Source organism: Myotis brandtii, unplaced genomic scaffold (genome assembly GCF_000412655.1).
Source record: "Myotis brandtii unplaced genomic scaffold, ASM41265v1 scaffold315, whole genome shotgun sequence".
NCBI lineage: Eukaryota > Metazoa > Chordata > Mammalia > Chiroptera > Vespertilionidae > Myotis > Myotis brandtii.
In genome coordinates, this window is record NW_005362075.1 from 2,161,383 (window position 1) to 2,170,646 (window position 9,264).

At 43.4% G+C, this 9,264-nt stretch overlaps 1 pseudogene; it reads left to right on the plus strand.

Moving 5' to 3' along the window:
• The first annotated feature begins 2,904 nt into the window (after window positions 1-2,904).
• Window positions 2,905-9,264, plus strand: part of LOC102252323 — a 6,913-nt pseudogene continuing 553 nt past the window's right edge.

Genomic DNA, 9,264 nt, shown 5'->3' on the forward strand with positions numbered 1-9,264 from the left:
CAGTTGCAGCAAAAACTCACTTAATCAGGTCAAGAAGAGGAGGGACACATGCATGTCAAAGGCATCCTCGCTGTGGCATTACTAGATCCAGGTGTAACTCTCTGTTCCGGGGAAGGGGGCGCAGAACTTTATCTTTATTTTTTTTAACCCTCACTCGAGGATATGTTTTTATTGGTGAGAGAGAGAGAGAGAGAGAGAGAGAGAGAGAGGTATGTGAGAGAAACATTAATCAGTTGTTTTCTTACGTGCTCTGACAAGGGGTTGAACCTGAAACCCCTTGGTGTATGGGACGACGCTCAACCAACTGAGCCACCCAGCCAGACAACTTTTATCTTTTTTATTTTGAGTGATTTGAGCTAATAGTTGACAAGCTAAACTGTGAAGATTTTACCGATAGTTGGAAACAAAAATGTATGATGAGTGGTTTAGGATGTGACATGAGTGAGTTCTCAGCACTGTGGTTAAGCACCCAATGACTGACTAAACTAGTTTAATGACCTGGTGACAAAGAGAAGGGTGTTCTGATGGCAGAACAAATTAGAATTTCTCAAGACATGGATAAATAAAAAGGAAAAAGATATAGAGAACACCAGTCTCTGTTGTCTGCCACCCATCAGAATCCAGTTGGTCCGAGTGTAGACTAGAAACCTGTCTCCGGTTTCTGCTGTCACTTCAGAGGGGATGAAGCAGTGGTCATGTGTAAGCAGACCCAGACCTGGCCAAGAACCACACTTAATCCAAAAGACAAATGGTTAGAAACGGCCGCCGAGTCACCCAGAGTAAAAGCTACATCTCCACAGCTTTTAATTCCAGGAGCTGAGAAAGGAAAACCTGGTGAAGGGGGTCTAAGCGCTGAATTTCTCCAGTTACATCGCTTATTTAGCCTCAGTGGGTGGAAGAAAAACTCAGATAAAAACAATAAGAAAACAAAAGGATCTTTCTTGCCATGCTTGCAAGGAAGACCGGCTTTCAGAATTGGCTCTCCAAGTATAAGACACAGCAAATATGCAAGAAAAAACAAACAAAACTCCAAACCCTTCAAGGTTACTATTAGCTGTTCATGATGGGGAAAATGGCAGCTTTCTCAATTATTACATCTGTAGGATGATCAAATATCTGCAGATGCTGGTATTGTAAAAGTCAGGGGTAAACATATGCACTCTTGAGTTAGAAATTTTTGGGATAGAGCTCAAGGTCTTATTTATTTTGAGGACTAAGGATATTTCTGTTTTTAAAGTTTACCTCAGGATGGTAAAATGCCTCCCACCCCCCGATTGTAGTATGTGGTGTGCTGGTCACAATGATGGCAGACAAGGTGTTAGTTTTGCTTATTCATTATATGTATTGGTTTGTCTGTTTAATGTCTGTTAAATAACAGAGTATCTGTTTACTATTAAAATTAGTTTCATCATTAATTAACCAGTTAATAAGTTACTCGGCTGGGTGTTAGATGTACAAAAATGAAGGGTATATGGTTTCTGCCTTAAAAAAGCTAAAAGTCCTATGGGGAGAACTGTATAAATAATCATGATTCTGCATTGAAGGTGTTTACAATGTGCCATGGGAGTGCTGGGCAAGACCAGAGGCTGGGGAACAAGGAAGGCCTCTGTTTCGATCAGGGGTGGGGAACCTTTCTTCTGCCAAGGGCCATTTGGATATTTTTAACATCATTTGTGGGCCATACAAAATTATCAACTTAAAAATTAGCCTGCTATATTTGGTCAAATATTTAATTAACTCACTCCTGAGTTAAAGTCCTATGGGAAGAACTGCTCCCTCGTACTAAAATGTAAGCTCTGCAAAAGCTCTCTTTTCTGTTTGGGTTTCTAATGTATTTCTCACCCGTATACCAGCCCCTGGCAAAGAGTAGGTATGCAGTGAATATGTTTACCCCTGACTTTTACAATATCAGCATCTACAGATATTTGATCATCCTCCAGATATAATAATTAAGTGAGAAAACCGCAGAGCCAGATCAAATGATTTTGCAGGCCTTATATGGCTCAAGGGCCTGGTGTTCCCCACCCCTGGTTTAGATGATCCAGGTCAGTTGTGATAAGTGCTTCCGTGAAGGCAGAGGTAGTAGGTATGGTTAAGAGGGGACAGAAATTAGAGATGTCAAAGCATTCAATGTTTATTTACTTAGCACTTATTCAGCATCTCCAATATGACTAGGCTAAGTACTGGGTTATAGAGATAAATAAAACCTAATCTCAATCTCTCTGAGGAATTTGTAGTAGACAGACACAAAAATAAGTGCTATGATGGAGGTATGTATATACTATGCTATGCTATGAGCTCAAAGAGGAGGGTGAGTGGCAGGCGGTGGAAGAGATTATTAGGGAAGACCAGATGGGGAAGGCATCCCAGGAAAAAGAACAGAAGTGCTTAGGCAGAGGAGGCTCTGGGAAAGTTTTCATCACTACTTGAGAAAGAATGGAAGGCAATAAGCATCAGAAAACTTCTAGACAAGTTTGTCACTTAGCTTTTGTTGTGTAACACACCATCCTAAAATCTTCTGGTTTAACACAGCTGCTATTTATTTCATGATTATGTGGGCCAGCAATTTGGGCTGGACTCAGATGGGTGGTTCTTTTGGTCTTTGCTAGGCTCACTTATGTATCTTCATTGCTCCCAGGTGGCTGGGAGATGGCTGATCTAGGATGGCCCTGGCTAGGATGATGTATCTCTGCTCCATGTGGTATCCAACGCTCTAGCAGGCTAGCCAAGAGAGTGAGCAAAAGTGTGCTTCCTTCTGCTGAAGCATAGGATCAGAATTTCCACGCATCACTTCGGCTGCAATTTATGGGGCAAAGCAAGTCACAAGATTAGCCCAGACTTATTGGACTAGGGAAATAGACTCCACCACTTGATGGGAAGAGTTCAAAATTCACATCGCAAAGGATGTGGATACAGGGAGGTGTGAACAACTGTGACCCTTTTGCTATTTACTACAACTTGTTTGAAAATGAAGAAGATACCAATGGCTTCTCTTCTCTGCAAATGAGAATTGGGATAGAAAAGCGTGAGGAAAGTAATAAGAATTGGGCATATCAGGCTATAAAACATAGAACACGAATAAGATTGGCATAAATGGTTTACTGAGTAAGATGGAGGGTCAGCTGAGAATGGAAACTGTACACTGGAAAAAACTTGCAAAAAACAAAGTTGACTCCTGTAACATTTTTTTTTTTGAACCAGGTGTGCCTGGTTTTATCTATTTATTGAACTTCATTTTTATTGTTTACAGATGTCCCCATTCCTCCCTCCTCCCCCACCACTCCTCCTCTGTCCATCTTCCAAGCTCTTGCCCTCATCCCACCCTTCCCTCTGGCCATCACCACACTGTTGTATGTACCCATGGATTATGCTATATGTTCTTTAGCTGGTCCCTTCATCTTCTTTCATTCAGTTCCCCCCTCTTGTAGCATTATTTGCTACTTAATATAATTACAACTTGGTGGAAGACTTTTAGTTAAATTCAAGTCATTTTATTTCCAAGTATTACAACAACAATTTTTATTTTTATTAATTAATTAGTTAATTCACCCATTCAATAAATATTTACTGCATATATACTCTATGCCAGAGGCTGTTCTAAGGGTGGGAAATACATTAGAAATCCAAACAGAAAAGAGAGCTTTTGTGGAGCTTACATTTTAGTATGAGGGGACAAAAAATGAACAAGATAAATTAGAAAACACCGACTATGTTAATGAGAAGTGTTAAAGATAAAAATAAAGCAGGGAAGGGGGATATGAAAAGATTTAAAAATCGTTTCAGCTTTAGATAGGATGGCCAGGGATGGCCTCACTGGGAAGGTGCTGTTTGAGTGAAGATGGACAAAAGTATGAAGTGGTAGGGGTACAGGTGGGGCAGATCATAAGGTTTTTAGGCATTGTAAGGAATTTCTCTTTCCTCTGAGTGAATTGGGAAGTCAATTGGAGAGTTTTGAGCAGAAGAGTGAGGTGATCTGATAATATTTTGGAAGGACAAAGCAGCAGTAATGAGACCTCTCCTTGGTATATGGGGCAAGGACAGAAGCAGGGAGGTTACTGATGAGGCTGTTGCCATCAAGCAGGAGACTGGGGCTGGTGGTAGCAGTAAAGCTGGTGAGAAATGGTCAGATTCTGGACATATTTTGATGACAATGCCCAATCTTCCTCTTCTCTGATGGACTTTTAATGCTTTGACCAAAGTTGTTTTCATGAATGATATCATCTTTATCCTTGGTTCTCTAAATGAACTCTCTTTGTATTCTTTGTAGTAGAGTATTTTAAACAATCTCAGGTCTAGGAGCGATCCTTGAAGTCTACCCTTGATAAACAAGAATATGAAGAATGGGGGGCGGTGAGGATGAAGTGAAGGGGCAAAAAGGGAAAAAAGGACATGATTAAGGGTCTGGTTTATTCTAGGTCTGGTTCTGGGCACCTTACCTGTTCTATTAGTGAAGGAGAATAGAACGTCTTGCCAAAAGTGTTGCTTTGCTTTTCAGCCTATTTGGTTTTATCTTGGAGAAAGAAATAGAAATGTTTTCACAGACTCTGTTGTAAGATGATGATTAGGCCAAGAGAGTGGGCCATGCCATTCACTGACTAATATTTGTTGAGTACCTACTAGTGCCAGGTACAGTTTAGATGTTGAGGACAGAGGGACAATAAGACACAGTAATAACCTTTAAGATGTTTGCAGCCTTGTGGGTTCTACAGATGAGCACACAGGCAAATTTAATACAGGGCAATGGGCACATGGGATGAGTATCTAGCTTAGCTTTATAGTATCAGAGAGGACTTCCTAGAGAAAAAGACCAAAAAGATGAGTAGGGATTATGCAAAAGTGACGAGGTAGGAAGATAGTGTTTCAGGTCAAGAGAACAGAATATGCAAAAGAGGGCAGATGAGAAAGATTCAGAGTGCCTTAAGAGAAGGATGCTGGGAAGCTGTAAAAGATAAGACCAGATTATATAAAGAGGTCCTCAAAACCCACAGGACTTCCACAATATAAGACATCATCGTATTTCTGTCCTTTGGCCTATTTTGTTTGAACTGCTTGTGTTTTCCTATTCTGTATCAACAAAGGATTAGAAATGAATCAAGGATGAATCAGAGTTCACTATCACCACTGAAGGTTGATTACTGATCTTAACAACCTCTGCTTTTAACTTTGCCTACTTTAGTGTTTGCTTCTATTGTTTATTCTCTATGAGCGTGTAAAAGTATCACAGAAACAAAGGCCCTGCCACTGCAGCTTACAACTTGTAATAAATAACATGAAAACAAGACACTTATTATTGGCGAGTCTATTTTCTTTCTGGTCTTTTATCTCCATCTTTTTATTCTTATTTTATTGGAAGCACCTCCTTTGATGACCAGGGCAGGAACTGTGTCTCATGTGGGCCCTGGAAGCATACAGTGTCTGTTTAATAAATACTCAATAAAGGGATCTGGGTGAAGGAGAAATGCAAACTTGATCCACTGAAAAGTTTTTACCTGATAGAGGGATACTTTACAACAACAACACATTCTCTGTCCCCTCTCCCAGAAATGTTCCAGTATGTACAGAGTTGGCTTCAACCTGTCCTTCTAATCTACTCTCTTGCTACCCTGCAATGAGGGTAGAGGTTAAATTACTCACTTATTACTTAGGAGACTACATTTGGAATCGAGTTTAGAGATTATTTGGATTATTTCTCACCCCACCCCTAAACCCATCGACTGATAAGGAAGCAGCCTTAGAGAGGTCAAGAACTTGCCCAAGGGCACATGTCCACTGCAGTTGAGACCTTAGACCAGAAGCCAGGTCTTCTGATTTAGAGTTGAGGGTCTGTTTCCCTCACCTATTGACTCTTTGCAGAGGCAGAAATCAAAACAAATTAGGAGAATCAGCAATCTCAAGATCCTGTGGGTTTCTGCCTGGCTAGTGTGGCTCAGTGGTTGAACAATGACCTATGAACCAAGAGGTCATGGTTTGATTTCCTGGTTGGTCGTAGGGCAGCTTGCAATTCTCTCTCATCATTGATGTTTCTATCTCTCTCTCCCTCTCCCTTTCTCTCTCTGAAAAAAAAATATCCTGTGGGGTTTCATTTGACATGAGTACTCATTCAAAAACACTTAGGTAGTTGGGTGTTTTTGTTAAAATATTGATCTCTAGACATTTATGCAAAGTTATAATATACGGCAAATTGTAAATCCTAAGATTAATAAGGGATTTTGAAAATGTTTAGTAAAGGAGAGCTCTGACTGTGCAACCCAGAGCAACAGGTGTCCACTCCACCCTGGCCCCTGGGATAGTCCTATTGGGGCTACCTAGAACAACCCAGCGCACACCCCACTCAGGGCCCAGGACAGCATGGACTGTGCGACTCAGAGCAACCCACACATGATCCACTCTGAGCCCAAGGACTTGCTTCCAGGGCAAACTGGAGTAACCCAGTGTGCACCCCACTCTGGGCCACAGGAGAGCTCTGACTATGTGACCCAGAGCAGCCCACACCCATTCCACCCCAGCTCCTGGGACAGTCCTGCCAGGGCTACCTGGAGCAACCCAGCATGCACCCCACTGTGGGCTATAAGAGAGCGCTGCCAGGGCAACCCAGAGCAATCTGGTGTGCCTAGCCAGGAGCCACAGGACCATGCTACAAGTGCACTGCCTGTGGTACCTAGGGTGCCACTTTGATAGAGGGACCTAGGGCACCACCCTATCACGGGTGCTGGGGCTGCATAGCAAATTGCATGCCAGAGGGTTCTGGGTCCTCACAAGGAGTCTCACACCAGAGGAACTGTGCATGTCCTCCTGCCACCCCGAGCATCTGAAGTGGACAACTGAGGGACCAGATCCATGGGAGAAGGGGATACAACTCAGAACAGAGACAATAAAGGCATGAGACTCAATGCAGACCCACCTCTGGGCTAACGATTTCCAGACCATTGACCTAATAGGGTCTTCAACCTCTCAAACCTCAAGCAGAGTGGCCAGGGCCAGAAAGAGACATCAAAAATGGGGAGACAAAATACAACTCCAAGGAAAGAAAAGGAGGAATAGCTAGAAAAGGAAGTAAATGAAACAAAGGCAAGCAATATTTTAGATGAATTCAGAGTAAGGGTCATAAATTTCCTAAACCAGCTGGATGAGAAAATCAACAACATATGTAAGAATCAAGAGGAAATTAAGAATGATATAGCTACAATAAAAAACACAATGGAAAGTTTAAACAGTAGACTAGAAGAAGCCAAGGACTGAATCAGCGAGTTAGAAGACAGGGTAGAAAAAACACCCAATCTGAACAGCAATTGGAAAAAAATAATTAAAGGAGGAGAGTTTAAGGTAGCTTTGGGACAACATGAAATGAAGCAACATCCGAATAATAGGGGTGCCAGAAGGTCAAGAAGAGGAGTAAGGAATAGAAAACCTATTTGAAGAAATAATGACAGCAAACTTCTCTGACTTGGGGAAGAAAAAAAGTCACATGAGCACAGAGAGTCCCAAACCAGCTAGGGCTTAACCATTTTTAAATATACAGTTCACTAATATGGAGTACATTCACATTGTTGTGCAACTGATCTACAAAACTCTTTCTTGCAAAACTGAAACTCTCTACCCATTAAACAAGTCCTCATTCTCCTCCTATCTCCAGTCCCTGGCAACCACCATTCTACCTTCCCTCTCGATGAATTTGACTACTCTGGTTACCTCATGAAAGTGAAATTATATAGTATATGTCTTCTTGTGACTGAATTATTTCATGTAGTGTAATGTCTTCAAGGTTTACTAGTATATATGTTGTAGCATGTCAGAATTGCCTTCCTTTTGAAGTCTGAGTAATAGTCTACTGTATGGATTATTGTTCATTCATCCATTGATGGGCACTTGGGTTGCTTCTACCTTTTGGCTATCACAAATAAAGCTGCTATGAACATGGATGTACAATTATCTCTCTGAGCCCATGCTTTAAATTCTTCTGCATATGTACCCAGAAATGAGATTGATAGATTATATAGAAATCCAGTTTTCTGAGGACACACCATACCATTTTCCATAGCTTTTTATTATTCATGTTAATTTTACTTTTATGAAAGTAATTCATCCTATCTAATAAAAGGGTAATATGCAAATTAACCATCACTCTGTCACAAAGATGGCAGTACCCATAGCCACAAGATGGTGGTGCCCAGTCCCCTCAGGCCCGCCGGAGTCCCCAGTCCTTTCAGCCCAAACTGATTACTATGGCAAGTGGACTGAGAAGGTTTTCAGCAAGTGTGAGAAGCAAGCCTTGGCGGGATCTAGGGAGAGCCAGGGGGCTCAGGGCCACTGCCCTCTTGGAGTTCGGTTCTGAAACCACAGGGACCCACTCCAGTGTGGGCTGGGAAGGAAGCACTGCTACCACCCACCCAGTGCCAGGTCCCTGGTTAAGGAAGTGGGTCCAAGTTGCATCGACGAGGCCTGGCGGGGCTGTCTCACCCAGGACCATGGTGGCTGAGCTCTGGTGGGGGTGGGGAGTGCCTCCAGGATCACTGTCTGCCCCCAGAGCGCCTGTGGACACCAGTTGAGCGGGTGCGGGTTGAACATTTTAATGAAAATGGGACAACTGCATCCTGCCTCACTGCGCCCTGGGCCCTGGGGAGGAGAGGGCAGCAGGATCAGGGGGTGCAGCCTCGGGACCCCATTAGGAGGCACCGGGGCTTGAGAGGGGCTGGGAGCAACCTGCAGGTGCACTATGAGGAAGTGGTGCTGAACCGCCAGGATGCTGAGGGCGGGCTGCTGGAGGCGCAAAGGTGCAGATGAGGTGGCTCTCGCCCGCTCTTGCCAGCGCTGAACTCGAAAAGCGCATCGACAGCCTGATGAACGAAATCACCTTTCTAAGAAGGTGCAGGAAGAGGAGATCGCTGAGCTGCAGGCACAGATCCAGTACACTCAGATCTCTGTGGAGATGGACGTCTTCTCCAAGTCCGACCTCTCCGCTGCGCTCAAGGACATCTGGCCCAGTACGAGAAGCTGGCTGCCAAGAACATGCAGAATGCGGAAGAATGGTTCAAGAGCCGCTTCACCGTGCTGACCAAGAGTGCTGCTAAGAACACCGACGCGGTGCACGCCGCCAAGGACGAGGTGTCCGAGAGCCGCCGCCTGCTCAAGGCCAAGACCCTGGAGATGGAAGCATGCTGGGGCATGAACGAAGCGCTGGAAAAGCAGCTGCAAGAGCTGGAGGATAAGCAGAACGCCGACATTAGTGCTATGCAGGACACAATCAACAAATTAGAAAATGAGTTG